Source organism: Protopterus annectens, chromosome 17.part0, assembly GCF_019279795.1.
Source record: "Protopterus annectens isolate FY-2018-M chromosome 17.part0, PAN1.0, whole genome shotgun sequence".
Taxonomy (NCBI): Eukaryota; Metazoa; Chordata; order Ceratodontiformes; family Protopteridae; genus Protopterus; species Protopterus annectens.
Window position 1 is genome coordinate 684,210,754 of NC_056751.1, and position 17,422 is coordinate 684,228,175.

A 17,422-nucleotide genomic window follows, 5' to 3' on the forward strand; every position below is an offset into this window, starting at 1 on the left:
TGACTACTAAGTGGTGGGGCTTCTCTGCAGATGAATGATTACTGAGGACAGCTCACTGGTGTGTTACAACGACTCCTACAATAACCTGTGCAACTGCTAAGGTCAGGTTTTGTTAATTGAAGTGGAAGACAGACAATGTAGAATGCTGTAAGGGTGACACCGAAGGCAAACCTCATGACACCTGTAACAGTAATACCACCCCTGTGCATATATTGTGCATATATCAGCACAGTTGGCAAAGGAAAGAGTCAGTAAGCTGTGTACCAGATGCGATAGTGCTGTATGTCTATAGTACCTATCATGAGATAGGCAGGTGTTTGATTCACAGTACTGGCACGTGTGGGTGTGTGTGTCCATATATCTCACATATGGTTGTGAATACATCCCACATGTTATCACTCTCCTGAACACTGTTGTTGACACAAGGACAGAGTGAAGTGTAGAAAGGAAGGCATAGGCAGGTGGTTAAACCTCAAAAAACTCCAGCTTTATTCCATAGCATATCGCATACTCTGAGGTGATCTCTGCCTAACATATAAAGCTATGTCAAACCCAGAGCTGTTGGACATGCTACACCTAAAGAAATCCCAATCCCTCTGAGCTACACACCCTAGGGACCTAAACCTTGTCACCACAATAAACAGGACATGCTGGAGGGATAGATTCCTGTCCCAGAGACTTTCCATACTTTGAAACAGGCTACCCATCTATGTCAAGCAAAGTTCTTCATTAGCACTCTTCAAGAAAAATCTTGATGAGTGGATGGGAAATAGGAAATACATCCCAGGGATCACTTCTTTGTCTCTGCTCGACAGTGGCACAGGAAAATAACTTTTTTGGGGTGGTGTAAGGCAGGGAACCTTGTTGGCTAGGCTTACGTAGGCCCTTGGGCTGATATCCTAGTACCTACCTATGAACCTATGAACCTATGAACATGTAAAGTGACTGTATGTGTGTGACATAGGTGTATATCTTTGTGAATGCCACAGTGTGTGTGTGTGTGTGTGTGTGTGTGTGTGTGTGTGTGTGTGTGTGTGTGTGTGTGTGTGTGTACAGCTGTCCAGTCCCTGGAGTGAGGCCATAGTGAAATGTTAATGCCCCCTCCCCCATCCACTCAATGCAATCTAGCATCCCTGTTGATATCATCAATCGTAGATGGGCATTCTAACCGCCTGTTAACATGTGCACCCTGGGGTGTGACCTGTTGTTACATAGTCTACTGATGGACCCCCCCACCCCACATACACTCACTACATTGTAGTAGCCCTATCGATGTCCTTGATCATAGGCCATTCCAACTACCTGTACTTGTGTAATCTCTGTGTCGCGTCTTGTAATTGCGTAGTGCTATAATGATGATATGCACTTAGGCACAGGTTCTCATCCGAACACTGGCAACTGAGTGTGTGTGTGTGTGTGTGTGTGTGTGTGTGTGTGTGTGTGTGTGTGTGTGTGTGTCAGTGTGTGTGTTACTGTGTCTGTGAATCCCTGAGTGTGTGGGTGTGTCTGTGTTTGTATGCTGTCATAGCAGTGGGTATTACTGTTTCCCAATGAGAAGCCACTATTTCCACTGGCCTTTACCCTTGTCATCTAGCAGACCACTCTTTTACCTCCTCTGTGCTCCAGGTAACTAACTATACCTGTGATGTCACCCACTATGGATGTGGCGGCTCTGAACACAGTAGCTTACTACACAGCTATCATGCTCTTGGATCATTAGAACAGTAAACATAATTGAAACATGGGAGAATATAACTGTGATGTGGAAGCTACAAACTTTATGCAGGTATTATCATACTGACCTGTGGGCAGTCAATATGTACATATGGGACACTAACCGCAAACACCGGCATCCCCCGGCACATGCAACTACACCTGAATGAGGAAGGCAGAACGTCAAGATCAACATGCTGTTAGTGTTGTTACACATGATACATACTGTCAAATGTACAAAATGCATTCTAAAACTGAAATACATGGTATGTCTGCTGCCTGTCAACACTACTCAACAATATTAATCTACAATTGTCTACCTAGTATGTTCACCCTGTGCATCAGACCATATGAACATGTCCCTGCACCGATGGTGTGGATGACAGGGATGCGACACAGGCATCATCATATGCACAGGGTGATAATATTTGCCAGAGGCCTAGGTTGCGCCATTGGATGACATCATGTGTGTGTTAGAGCATGTGATATCATTGGGCATGTGTGGATGTTATGCGTGTGTGTGTTGAGGTGCCCTACATTTGTTTCCAGTGTGTGTGTATGCATGCACACAGGTCTGGCATGTGGCTGGCCTACACAGGGGTATTATTGACAGCTGCAGACTGTACAAGGCAAGTGTCACAGTTCACGGCATCCAGCCATGGCTACGTGACCTGCGCCTGCCAGAGTTTGCATGGGCACTACCAGACAGAAGTCCAGATTGGGTACTGTCTGATGACACATGTCCACTGGAACTGTGTCCCTGTTGGGACCATCCAGGGCCACGTGCATGTAGACTGCTGTGTCCTGGTGTGGACTGCACAGCACCAGCTGCACTGCTGCTGCTGCTACCGCCACTATGGGAGTGGGCATGTGCAGTAGCATGTTCATGTAGACCTTCAACAGGTGATGTAGCTGACCTATGTCCACGTGCCTGACGCCTCACTCCCACCAGATGTTCCAGCACAGACATTCCATGCTCGAGGATTGACATGCCACGTTCAAGGACTCCCACCATGTCACCCAATCATCTATCCATAACATCTGCAAGATGATGGTGAGCATTTGCAAGTGCCTGGATGTTGTCAGTTAATGAACGGACAGCAGCCCTCTGAAGCCTCAGACCTTCACTGTTGTGCCATTCAGCACATGCCTGTACCTCCATTACAGCCCAAAACATGCGTCTGGTGACTCCAGCTGATGTGCTTTGTCTCACAAGAGCATGTTGGCCAGTGGTCCTTCTATGAGCAGCACTGGGCGCATGCCTGGGTGGGACATCACCATTCTGTTGACTAGGATCATGGTGTGCAGGCACACCTTCTATAGTCTCCACACTTACCTGTTCCATGCTACCACCCACCAACTCTCCTTCCTTTATGGCCAGTGGTGATGAGATATGTGCAAGCAGGGGAACTGTGAGTGAGGAGGAGGGGGAGACAGGTGGTTTGGCAACCAATGGCACAGATTCAGCCCCTGACAACCCTGCCTGTGCCTCAATCATACTATCATCATCACTGCTAGAGTCTGTGGAGACACTAGCATCAGGTGGACCACAGGAGGACAACGCACCTTCATCAATACCTGTGAGGGGAAGACAAGAACTGTACATTACAAGTTATACCAGACAGACACAGACAGAGACAGACACTGATAGACACAGACACACAGAGACAGACAGACAGAAGGACACAGACAAACACAGATGCAGACAGACACACACAGACACACAGACAGAGACAGACAGAGACAGAGACAGACACACACAGACAGAGACAGACACACACACAGACAGAGACAGACAGAGACAGACACACACAGAGACAGAGACAGACACACACACACAGAGACAGAGACAGACACACAGACATGCAAACACACAAGCTACATGCAGGTGATATGGCAGATGCCATTCAGCTTAGACTATTATAGTTTCAGCTTAGACAATTATAGTGGTAGTTATCATACATCCCTGAGTTGCACACAACAGCATGCATATGTTATAGCAGACAGCATGCACCTTACACAATTATAGTGGTGGTTAGCATATATACCTGTATTGCACCATTTGTGTTAGTAGCCTATGCCCCATACCTGCAACACAATGCATGCACTTTGCACTGTTGCACTGCACTGTCATGGTGCGCGCAACATACACCACATGTTAACAGACCATCACTGACTTTTGTACATCTGCTTTTGTTGGCCACCGCCCTTATGTGTGAGGACATGAGCAGTACGGTATGTCGACTGCATACTATGTTTGCCTGAGCCCTAGCTTGCATATCTCCCCCAAAGCAGTGCATGTCTGTTCAACATTATTCCACCTACCCCGAGCTGAGTCGAGACATTGTGCATGTGGCTATATACACATGTTTGACATGGCTGTCCCTACTTTGCAATGGTGCCACAGACCAGCACAGGTTTACAGTACACCAACCTGCTGTGTGGCGTATGACCTTGCCAATCACATGTAATATGACGTCTTCTGCTGATGTGTTGAATGACATGCATACATCTGTAACACAATGATGTCATCTCCAATCTACAGTACGGTAATGGTGTCCCAATGCAGGGATGTGTTATACCAGCATGGGCCTTCAGCTGATGCAATGTTGTCTGTCCACCCTACAAATATGCAGGGACATACTGCACATTGAGCTGATGTGCATAGCCATTGCAAGGCATCATGTGGCTTCACAATTGCTATACAGTGTGAGCTACTGAAACAGTTCAAAGCCATGACTATGTTCACATACAATACATATCTAATGTGGAATGTGACCCACGTCACTGAGGTGTATACACACTAAACCCTAATGTGGAATGTGTGACACAGGTCACAGAAAGGTATACGGATGACATCCCTGCACATCTGCAACCATATTACTGATGCCTGGCAACTATGCCCACACATGGCTAACTTAGCAGTACTCTATGTCCCACATGCCATCTGTGTACCTCACACACATGAGGAGCAGGCATGACAGTGATGTCTGACACCAGCAAGGTGAATGTACTGTATCTGTGGCTTGATGTGGTTGTATGTGTATGTTGTGCAACACATGTATGTATTTGGATACTGTAATAGGTGAATGCATCCATGTCTTGACACACTCAAGATGTTCAAGACATGTTATGTGGTGGTTTCATGTTATGCCTACACAAGCTGTGCACAGGCCTGTATGATGTTTAGTGTTTCACATCTGTAATATCACCATTACATAACAGCCATAGTTGTATTGTGTCGAGCCAATGTACAACAGGGTGTACACACATGTACATCACTTCTACTGTGTGTGTTGCTTCATGTCTCTGGCCATCCTCCATGGCCATGTGTACACATGTTCTGTCCAATGGTTGTGATGGCCATCTTATTTCACATGTCAGTGTTATCCCATATGACATACACCCATAGATGTCATATGCTCCACTGAGGACAGGGTTATGCAGACAAAGGGTGGTATGTATGGGATGTGAGACATATTTTGCAGGATAGCTGAGCAGTGTTGCAGTCAGCCCACTACATATCATGGACATGTCAGATAGCACATTAAATTGTGTGACATTCATAGCAAGGCTATACTCCACAAGGGTGTATCCTGTGGGCTGGTCATACTCCAGCTCCAACACATTTAGAGTGTGTGCACACATATGCTCTCTGTACAGTACTGTTCATATTCCCAACATGTGTAATACTGATATGTAGTATCTGGCCCTACAGTGGAACACACCTCCACCATTGTATTCACTGTTGTCCACTCATCTGGCAATGACAGTTTGGAAGGTTTAGTGTAGGTGTTTCATATAGTCCTCAATTGTTTCACATAGGTAAATACTGTGATGCATTGCAGGTCTGACCAGTGTCCAATTAACAGGACCACCATACATTATGTGTACGTGTGTTATGTCAGATAGCATGCAATTAATATGTTCCGTGCATTATCGTCTGGTAAATAATAACAATCTCACCTGACACAGGCTGCTGTCGCTGCAAAACGCCAGAGGTACCTAAACAGGAGTGTCACAGCAGTAAGATCATTATCCACACCTGTGTGATAGCTACAGGGTGCAATGTCCATGTTAGCACATAAGCCAGTACAATACACTATACTATGGAGTATGCACATCTGTACATACATTGAGTAGCTTACTATAGTATGTGGCATGTGTGCATACATGCCTTGCATATGATGTTACATTACATATTGTACAGTAACTCATGTAACTATGTGAAATATAGTTGTGTTTTAAGTGCAGTAGTGACTTACCAGGCTACTTCAGGCTCGGTGGTTGAGAGACACCCACCTCCACAATACCAGCTAAAGCTTGTGGATGGATGTCAACAGGTGTCCTCAGGTTGGCCAATAGCTCATTGGTACGTGTGCGTGGGGGCTGGGTGAGTGGCCCCCCACCTGTTGCACCTTGTTCCCTGGTGATTGCATTAGCACGCTGTTTTGCCCATCTTATGAGGTCAGTGCAGTGTCGGCGCACCTGCTGATAGGTGCGATTGTGACCACCAACATCATTTACCCTCCTGCAGAGTTCCTCCCACAGGGCATCCCACTGCTGTGCATCCTGTGGCACATGGCTGAAGAGTATTTTGTGATTGTCGAGGAGGTATGGGACGAGGACCTCATCCTCCAAGCGGCTGTACATCGGCAGTCTGCTATGTGGCATACCTGGAAGACGTAATGATGGAGAGAGGTCACAGTAACCTACAGAGAAGTACAGCAGTATAGATGATTATACATGTGTATCACATTTATTAAGATTACAAATACGTGTTCGCAATTCTACATGACACTAACATCACTGACATGTATAAATCACACACATTTGGCACTTACTGGTGATGTGATGTTATCGCCATATATGTGTGTGTCATGTGATGACATTGCTCATACACCATGTGGATGTTGTCTTGACGTGGGCATGTCTGTTTGCCTGTACTGGTGTCTTTACCTATCAGCACATGCCTGGATGTGTTCACATTAATGCAATTGACCTTAATTCTGTGTATATGTCACATATATAGTCATACATAGCCATTAGGGACATGACATGTGACCCTGCAGACTTGCAAGCATGTATGTGTTTTGCCATATACATCTACATGGCACTGTACAGCTGTGTAGCATCCTGCCATGTATTGTCTGCGTTGCACATGTGTAACACATGGGACAATAGCTAGCCTGATGGTATTTGCAGGGTTGGATATCAACTATAGCATGTATGGTCATAGTGATCTAGTAGGCTATATGCCCTGGGTCATTTATGAGCCTAGGCAGACAGGTTACCTAGCTGTAGGCAACAGACAGGTAATTTTCAGTGGCCAGTTCAAGCAGTGCCACAGAACTGATCCACATGGTTACTGATATATTTGGCATGCGGTCATCACACCATGTCATACAGAGGGTCAATGAAAAGCTTCGCTGGACAGGGATGCATAGTATGGCAATAGTATGTTAAGTGTATGGGACAGAGATCTGTCAGGCATGTTGTGATCCTTGTACTAGAAAGGTGGATGTCCATGAAGTATGTGTTTATTTGGGATCAGGATGTGTTAAGTGAAGCCTGTCCACCACCTCTGGGTTGGACATGGCTTTATTCAGGGTAGGCTGCTTGCTAAATAGTGCAACTAGGGATTGGGAAGGGCAGTGCAGGCCATCTACACATGGGCAATAACCCTTAAAGGAAATATGTGATCCATTATGGGACACATGAGTGTTGAGTATGGCTGAGCAATTATCTCTATATTCCTGGATGGCACCCTGTCATGATTAGGGGTGCCACATACGACTACCTGTCTTGTGTGGTGAAGTAACTTTCAAAGGAAAGTAATGTCCAGCTGCATCCCTTACACACAGTTGCCATTATGTTGACCGCTGCCTAGGTGGTAGTAATGGGTACAGGGTTTGTAACATAGGGGATGACAATGCAATATGCAGCTGTCAGATTGTGGCCATACATCACACACCACACATCTGACACATTAAGGCCCATTTGTATGTTGAATGCAGCACACATTGAGTGGACTATTGCTACTAGTTCATAGTCATTTGCAAACATCAATAGGCTGATGCCTTCTGTGTTAGTCTGTGTGATATAGATACCAAAGAGGGGGAGTACCAGGAATGACCCCTGTATTACTGTGGCTGGCACTGGTTTGATATGTGTGTATTAGTCAGACACCTTCTGTAGTGTTGGTTCTGCCAGCAGTCCAGTTGCCAACCACTCCTGTGGCATAGGAATATACACCTAGTTTACTGGGTGTAGCTAGAACACAGTATGGGTGATAGTGTCCTACGACCTGGCAAGGTCATGATATGCAGTGTGAATCAAACATACTGTCATCTACATCTGTACTGAGTACATCAAATAAGGTGATCATGGCTCATGGCCGTACAGACCAGACTCAGCAGGGTAGTTGTGCACTATGTCCCATTATCAATGGTGTCTCCCCCTTTGTGGGGTGTGATAACTGTTGCTGTGCACCACTCAGTGTGTACACAGCCTGACATGGAGCTATGATTGAACATGATGTGCATGTGGGTAGCTGACTGTTCTTAAATTTGTGCAGGATACACCCTGGGATGTTGACAGGTCCCATGAAAGCTGTATGTATGGCTTTAGAGAGTGCAGCTTGTACCTCAATAGTCGTTAGTACAGGAGCCCTGTAGTGTGCATGGATATATTACTAAGTGTACATGTTGAGGGGGGGTGGGAGTGGGCTTTGGTTCTCCAAGACCCTGTCTGGATGAATGGGTGCTCTTTCTGTAGGTGCAGTACTTCTCATGCCATAGTGCTATGCAGCATGGCAGGTCTTGTTGTTGCTGTTACGATTAATGACACAGCTATGGAATGCTCTGTGCTTGGCCTCATAATATGTGGCTGATTAGTTTCACAGTAGCTTTGTTTGGTTATATATGGTGTATCTCCATCTTACTGAGGCTGACCAGAGATCACCTACACTCATGTATGTTCACTCTTGCAACAGTTACTACCTTCTGTGGTACAGTTTAAAGCATGGTACCACCAGTTTGCCTTCTTGTTTGTGTTGGGTTGAATCCTGGTTCTGTTTCAATGGCACAATCACTGCACATATGTGACTGCTTAAGGTTCATTTGTGTAGGATTCAGCATTTGCACATGCATTGTCCATCTGAATGGGTGCCATGACAGTCACCATTCTCCTCTTAGGAAACATAACATTGACATTGGAGACTAACTATGTGTAGCATACTGTTAGCCCTGTTTGTGTGACTACTGTGATCCAGGTCAGTGGGGTCAATGGAATCCAATATGCATTGAGCACAGGTGTTGGTACATGAGAAGTCTTCCCAGTTCATAATGGAATAGTTGAGTGTAGCCATTATTATGGTTCTGTCTCAGACTTAATCTTCCCCATTACAACACATTATGACAGGAAGTCCGCGGCCTGGTGGGTGATCTGTCTCAAAGTGCATTTTGAATTCCACTTTGGAACAAAGGTAGTTGCTCAGCATAATGCATCTGAAGTTATGCAAGTGCAACTAGCATGGGGTGTACATATCCTTCAGGAATATGGACACACATGTGGCCCGTGTTCCAATAAAAGATAATGGGCAAGAGGTGAGGTATGTGTTATAACATGGTCATGCAGGTGTGCTCTCCGGAGCATTGAAACATGTCTCAGCCACTGCACAGATATGTTCTCCATGTTAGGGATTGACATATGTGTGTCCGTATAGTGTTTTTGACATGTATCATTGTGTAGTGAGACCCGCAGTTTATTGCTTGGCTGGCCTTGTAACAGCAGTGGACCTTCACTTGAACTGTGCATGATAAAGGCACTATAGGGGAAGCATGAGCCCTAGGCAGTATCCAGATTCCCAGGGGTGACAGGTGCAGGCCCTGTCTGGCAAAGCATCATGGTCTGTCAACCATGTTTTCCCAGGCAGACAGATACTGGATACTCTTTTACTTGCACCACTACACTAGACAATTGTGGAATACAATCCTTTTGTCCCTGTACTGCAGTATCATTCTGGCCAATGGCAGAATGCTACCCAGGCCTTGGGACATACCTGCATGAGCTACAAGACCTGACAGTTCCTACATGTGTTTCCATGCAGTTCAGGCTACTGCATCACAGGTCCTGCACAACAACATGGAATATGCCAGAGCCATGTCTATAGTTCAAAAGGTGGTCTGTGTGTATGGGTATCTGGCTAGTCATGGCAGACAGACAGCTGATAGTATGTATGCCCTCGTATAGGTTGATGTGTAACATAGTGCTAGAGTTTGCATTCACAAATGAGTACTGTTGGGCATGTTTCCAGTCACGTGTTCTGAAGTGTGGCACAATTATGCAAACTATGTCATACAGTTTTTGTATTTCGGTGTCTGTCTCTTCCTGCTTGGGGGGGGGGGGGTCATTGTTTGGCCAGATACTTATACGCGTCTGTGAATGTGTGTGATTTCTGGTAGTGTGTGTGGGTCTCCTTACTGTGTTCTGGTAAGAGTATGTGTTGGTTGTGTTGATGAACTGCATGTGTTAACCTACACCTCATGACTGTCCAGTCCAGTCATGGCTGTAGACTGGGCTGCCTTCCAGCTTACCCCTGTAGCTACATCCCAAACAATGTGTGGGGCGTGGTGTTAGGTGGGTTTGACAGTGTACATGGCATAAAGATTACATTCCTCCAGGATGGCCACATACACAAAGCTGACATTAATAAACACCAGTAGCTGACTAGTGGACATGCATGTATGAGCATTCAGTACTACAAGTACCACGTACTGTATTTCATTTACATATTGCTTATGAAGATGTTTTAGACAGTGATGCTCACATGTACAAATTTGTGTTATGGACGTGACAACCCTGGCTATTACGGCAACATTGTAGCTACCTTTAGCAGCAATCCTCCTCTGAGGAGCACATCACATGCTGTTAGTTGATTAAAGATGATGCAAGTGTCTACAGGTATGTTTCCTTCTCTGGGTGTATATACTCACATATCCACCAGGACCATGAGCTCTGTTGGGCACAGACACCCGCTCTCCAAACAGAGTCATGTATCAATAGACTCTGCTGTCACTATCAACATGATCAGGATATAATCAGATAGTGTGAGCCATCACCTATGATGTTGCTATTACACATGGGCAGCTGTCCCCTACATCTTACACTCCTACTGCAGATGTTACACTGGAGTTAAAGATGATATGCAACCTGTTTCATTACCAGTGCTGTGCACTACCTTACATACAGTATGTGCAATCGGCTGTTAGGTTGGCAATGAGAGGTTGGGCTACACAAACCTGGTAGTTCAACCAGTGTGTTTGCACTCTCAATATCCATTCTATGTAGGTGTGCACATAGCCATTTGGCCCAGCCCTGTAACAAGGGTCACTACACATTTGCATAAATGTACACATGCACAGCTGTTATTGCTTGCAAGCAATACTAGTGAGGTCCAGCCCTGTAACAAGGGTCACTGCACATTTGCATAACATGTACACATGCACAGCTGTTATTGCTAGCAAACAATACTAGAGAGATGGATATTACATGTGTTATGTGCATGGATAGTTACCTGGCTCTTCCAATTATCTTTGCTATCATGCTGCTAAACTGTCAGATGAACACAAATGATATGTATCCTGTCATTGAATATTGTAATTGCCAATAGACATAACTACTGTTTGCATAACATTTCAGAACTGCTATGTAGAATAGAATACAGATCTGCCTAGAATACTGTACATTACACAATTATTGGCACAATATCCCACAATGCACACCATATTTTAACGGTAAGCCCTCCTTTAACATGTTCATCTTACTTATACACCCATACATATGTCGACTATTACAATATATCAATATATACTATCCCCTGTTATAGCACATACTTGCTGGACCAATCCTGACACTGACAGTGGCTGGAAGGGAATTGGTGGGGTCCAAGCCCATATCATCCCTTTTGGTGTATGCAGAGTTTGCCATGTGACCTACAGCAGTACACACATAGAATACTACAAGCATTACTACTATTCAGCAATACATCACTACAAGATAGCTATTTCTGCTATATGCATTGATTACACTGTAATTCTTACAGTACAGGTACTACATACTCAGACATACTACATGTTATACATACCTTCTTAGTAATCGGAGGTGTTATTGACTAGTATAATACTCATTTTCAGTTCGTCTTTCAGTGTTTTCTACTGTTCTACAGGTAGATACAGATGGTTTGAATGTGTGACAAGGAAATCTTTTATAGTTACAGATCAGTAACATGTGCTACCCCAATGACCAATTGGTTTTCCTAAGTAGCTAATTACATGCACATCAGCTGTGCTGCTACTGCCTTAGCCAATACCATGGCTACAGTGGAGTATAATTGAGTACTCCACTTGGGCATTGTCCCTTTGCCTTACTTGTGAGGAAGACAGCATGGAAATGTTGTTTGGAATCTATTGCAACAGCTGTATGGAGATGAACAGTAATATATTGTGTGTAATGGTCTAAATGTGAGTACTGTTTTTATATTTCAGAACATTGCTACTTGTGCAGGGTTTGTCTGTACCTAATACTTCTGCATATGTTTCAGTCTGGCCAGGTTGTTTGACAAGCCCAAGGCTGCATAGCTATGCATATAATGTTAGGGGGTTTACAGTGTGCTTAACAGACATATTTAGTTTGGTGTTACTGTGTATCATACTGTGCTGATAATCAGTACTCGGTAACACTTCCTGGTGTACAAACCTTTCATCCTTCTGAAATGGGATTAGTTCATACAAACCCTGTTACATCAGCAGCTGTTCAATTGTATAATGGAAACTATTTTACATAGGGCCATGTTAGTGTGTATGTGTTCAGGTATGTTAAGGTTCCAGCAGATGTTGTACAGTAGTTGAATAATTGGTTATGGTATGACAGTATGTATTGATGTCATTATTTTGGTTGTGGGGTAGATGTTGGTGGGTGGACATACATGCAGGTGTGTAGGAATCCCTTTTATACAACGTTTATATGTGTGTGGGTGCACTTTCCCTATGTCAACACCTATCCCTTATTGGACTAATACTATGGTAATTGCAGGTTGATTCATTAAGGCACTATTAAATGCTTCCAGTATAGCATGCAGGTACTGTTAGTCCTTGAATCCTTTTAAATACATCAGAATTTAATAAAGTTTTGCAAAATAAAAGCTGTCTGTGTATTTCTGTCATGAATATTTGCAGTCATTGCAGTTGTGTTGGTGACTGTGTCCATCAAACATATTTGTAATAGTGTATTGGCATATACTCTTCGTATGTTATGTTCATATTGTTTGGAGGGCAGAATGTGTGATTGCTATGGTCCATGTTATACTCAGATATGACCACTTTGGATGCTGTCTACAGACATGTATGTATATATATATATATATATATATATATATATATATATATATATATATATATATATATATATATATATATATATATATATAAAACATATATATATATATATATATATATATATATATATATATAGTATATGTGTGTGTGTGTGTGTGTGTGTATATATATATATATATATATATATATATATATATATATATATATATATATATAGTATATATATATATATATATATATATATATATATACATTTATCTGTACCTCCATAGACGTGTAGATGTTTTTAACCTATTTATATATTCACATATATATGTAGACCTGTATATATCAACATGTCTGTATGTATCTCTCACTCTCTCTATATATATATCTATATATCAGTATATGAGCATACACCTTTAATTGGGTACATGGCAGGTTGTCCTATTTCAACACATTCCTCCCTTTTGTGTTTTAACCTGTCTGCATACACAACTCTGATAGGTACATCCCAGGTATCTTAGTGTTAGGTTACTCTGAGGATGGAGTACATGGTTCTACTCCTGGAAGGTGTTATTATTTTACCTCTCAGAGTAGGCAAGTGTAGGGAATGTGTGAATAATGCACATTTACGCAGTTGTAAGCAGGTTTGCCCATGGTCTTCGCAACGTTAAGCAAAGATTAAACCTATGAAGCGCGTCTCCATTTACCGTGTTTCAGCACCGCTTGCCATCATGCAAACCCATGGAAACCCACTTACAACTGCTTAAGAGTGCTTTAATCCTCATGCATCCAACAGCCCTTATTCTGGCCCTCAAAATACCCTAACAGACCTTGAACTCGGGACCATGAACACCACAGTCACTGACATTACCACTAAGGCATTTGAGATATGTACAAATGTGTTGGTGTTTAGAATATACATTGTACTACAAAGATTCCTCACTACTGAAAACAAATGTGACAGTCAGTTGGTGTACATATGTCTGATACATGTTGATGTTCATATGTTTGTGAAATTAGGTGTTGCAATGTGACATGACAGGGTGTATTATGAATGAAAAAGGTTCATGCTTTGTGTCCTTTTTATATTGTCCCCATACTCCATGTATACCCTTCCAGTTCACTTATTGGATATCCGACCCAGACCCTCCTTGATGCATGATTGCATTACCCATCATTCATCCCCCACCCCAATCTTCACATACACAACAACCACCCCTTCTCTGGTGAATTAGGTTAATATTAATTGTTATAATACCAGAGCTGCATGTGTCTCTACTCTCAATATCCATTCTATGTAGGTGTGCACATAGCCATTTGGCCCAGCCCTGTAACAAGGGTCACTACACATTTGCATAACATGTACACATGCACAGCTGTTATTGCTTGCAAACAATACTAGTGAGGTCCAGCCCTGTAACAAGGGTCACTGCACATTTGCATAACATGTACACATGCACAGCTGTTATTGCTAGCAAACGATACTAGAGAGATGGATATTACATGTGTTATGTGCATGGATAGTTACCTGGCTCTTCCAATTATCTTTGCTACCATGCTGCTAAACTGTCAGATGAACACAAATTATATGTATCCTGTCACTGAATATTGTAATTGCCAATAGACATAACTACTGTTTGCATAACATTTCAGAACTGCTATGTAGAATAGAATACAGATCTGCCTAGAATACTGTACATTACACAGTTATTGGCACAATACCCCACAATACACACCATATTTTAATGGTAAGCCCTCCTTTAACATGTTCATCTTACTTATACACCCATACATATGTCGACTGTTACAATATATCAATATATACTATCCCCTGTTATAGCACATACTTGCTGGACCAATCCTGACAATGACAGTGGCTGGAAGGGAATTGGTGGGCTCCAAGCCCATATCATCCCTTGTGGTGCATGCAGAGTTTGTCATGTGACCTACAGCAGTACACACATAGAATACTACAAGCATTACTACTGTTCAGCAATACATCACTACAAGATAGCTATGTCTGCTATATGCACTGATTACACTGTAATTCTTACAGTACAGGTACTACATACTCAGACATACTACATGTTATACATACCTTCTTAGTAATCGGAGGTGTTATTGACTAGTATAATACTCGTTTTCAGTTCGTCTTTCAGTGTTTTCTACTGTTCTACAGGTAGATACAGATGGTTTGAATGTGTGACAAGGAAATCTTTTATAGTTACAGATCAGTAACATGTGCTATCCCAATGACCAATTGGTTTTCCTAAGTAGCTAATTACATGCACATCAGCTGCGCTGCTACTGCCTTAGCCAATACCATGGCTACAGTGGAGTATAATTGAGTAGTCCACTTGGGCGTTGTCTCTTTGCCTTACTTGTGAGGAAGACAGCATGGTAATGTTGTTTGGAATCTATTGCAACAGCTGTATGGAGATGAACAGTAATATATTGTGTGTAATGGTCTAAATGTGAGTACTGCTTTTATATTTCAGAACATTGCTACTTGTGCAGGGTTTGTCTGTACCTAATACTTCTGCATATGTTTCAGTCTGGCCAGGATGTTTGACCAGCTCAAGGCTGCATAGCTATGCATGTAATGTTAGGGGGTTTACAGTGTGCTCACCAGACATCTTTAGTTTGGTGTTAATGTGTATCATACTGTGCTAATAATCAGTACTCGGTAAAACTTCCAGGTGTACAAACCTTTCAGCTGTCTGAAATGGGATTAGTTCATACAAACCCTGTTACATCAGCAGCTGTTCAATTGTATAACAGAAACTATTTTACATAGGGCCATATTAGTGTGTATGTGTTCAGGTATGTTAAGGTTCCAGCAGATGTTGTACAGTAGTTGAATAATTGGTTATGGTATGACAGTATGTATTGATGTCATTATTTTGGTTGTGGGTGTTGGTGGGTGTACATAACACATGCAGGTGTGTAGGAATCCCTTTTATACAATGTTTACATGTGTGTGGGTGCACTTTCCCTATGTGAACACCTATCCCTTATTGGACTAATACTATGGTAATTGCAGGCTGATTCATTAAGGCACTATTAAATGCTTCCAGTATAGCATGCAGGTACTGTTAGTCCTTGAATCCTTTTAAATACATCAGAATTTAATAAAGTTATGCAAAATAAAAGCTGTCCGTGTATTTCTGTCATGGATATTTGCAGTCATTGCAGTTGTGTTGGTGACTGTGTCCATCGAACATATTTGTAATAGTGTATTGGCATATACTCTTCGTATGTTATGTTCATATTGTTTGGGGGGGCAGAATGTGTGATTGCTATGGTCCATGTTATACTCATATGACCACTTTGGATGCTGTCTACAGACATGTATGTATGTATATATATCTATATATATATATATATATATATATATATATATATATATATATATATATATATATATATATATATATATATATATATATATATATATATATATATATATGTGTGTGTGTGTGTGTGTGTGTATATATATATATATATATATAGTATATATGTATATATATATATAGTATATATATATATATATATATATATATATATATATATATATATATACTATTGCATACATTTATCTGTACCTCCATAGATGTGTAGATGTTTTTAACCTATTTATATATTCACATATATATGTAGACCTGTATATATCAACATGTCTCTATGTATCTCTCACTCTCTCTCTCTCTATATATATATATATATATCAATATATGAGCATACACCTTTAATTGGGTACATGGCAGGTTGTCCTATTTCAACACATTCCTCCCTTTTGTGTTTTAACCTGTCTGCATACACAACTCTGATAGGTACATCCCAGGTATCTTAGTGTTAGGTTACTCTGAGGATGGAGTACATGGTTCTACTCCTGGAAGGTGTTATTATTTTACCTCTCAGACTAGGCAAGTGTAGGGAAAGTGTGAATAACGCACATTTACGCGGTTGTAAGCAGGTTTGCCCATGGTCTTCGCAACATTAAGCAAAGGTTAAACCTATGAAGCGCGTCTCCATTTACCATGTTTCAGCACCGCTTGCCATCACGCAAACCCGTGGAAACCCGCTTACAACTGCTTAAGAGTGCTTTAATCCTCATGCATCCAACAGCCCTTATTCTGGCCCTCAAAATACCCTAACAGACCTTGCAGGTCTTGAACTCGGGACCATGAACACCACAGTCACTGACATTACCACTAAGGCATTTGAGATATGTACAAATGTGATGATGTTTAGAATATACATTGTACTACAAACATTCCTCACTACTGAAAACAAATGTGACAGTCAGTTGGTGTACATATGTCTGA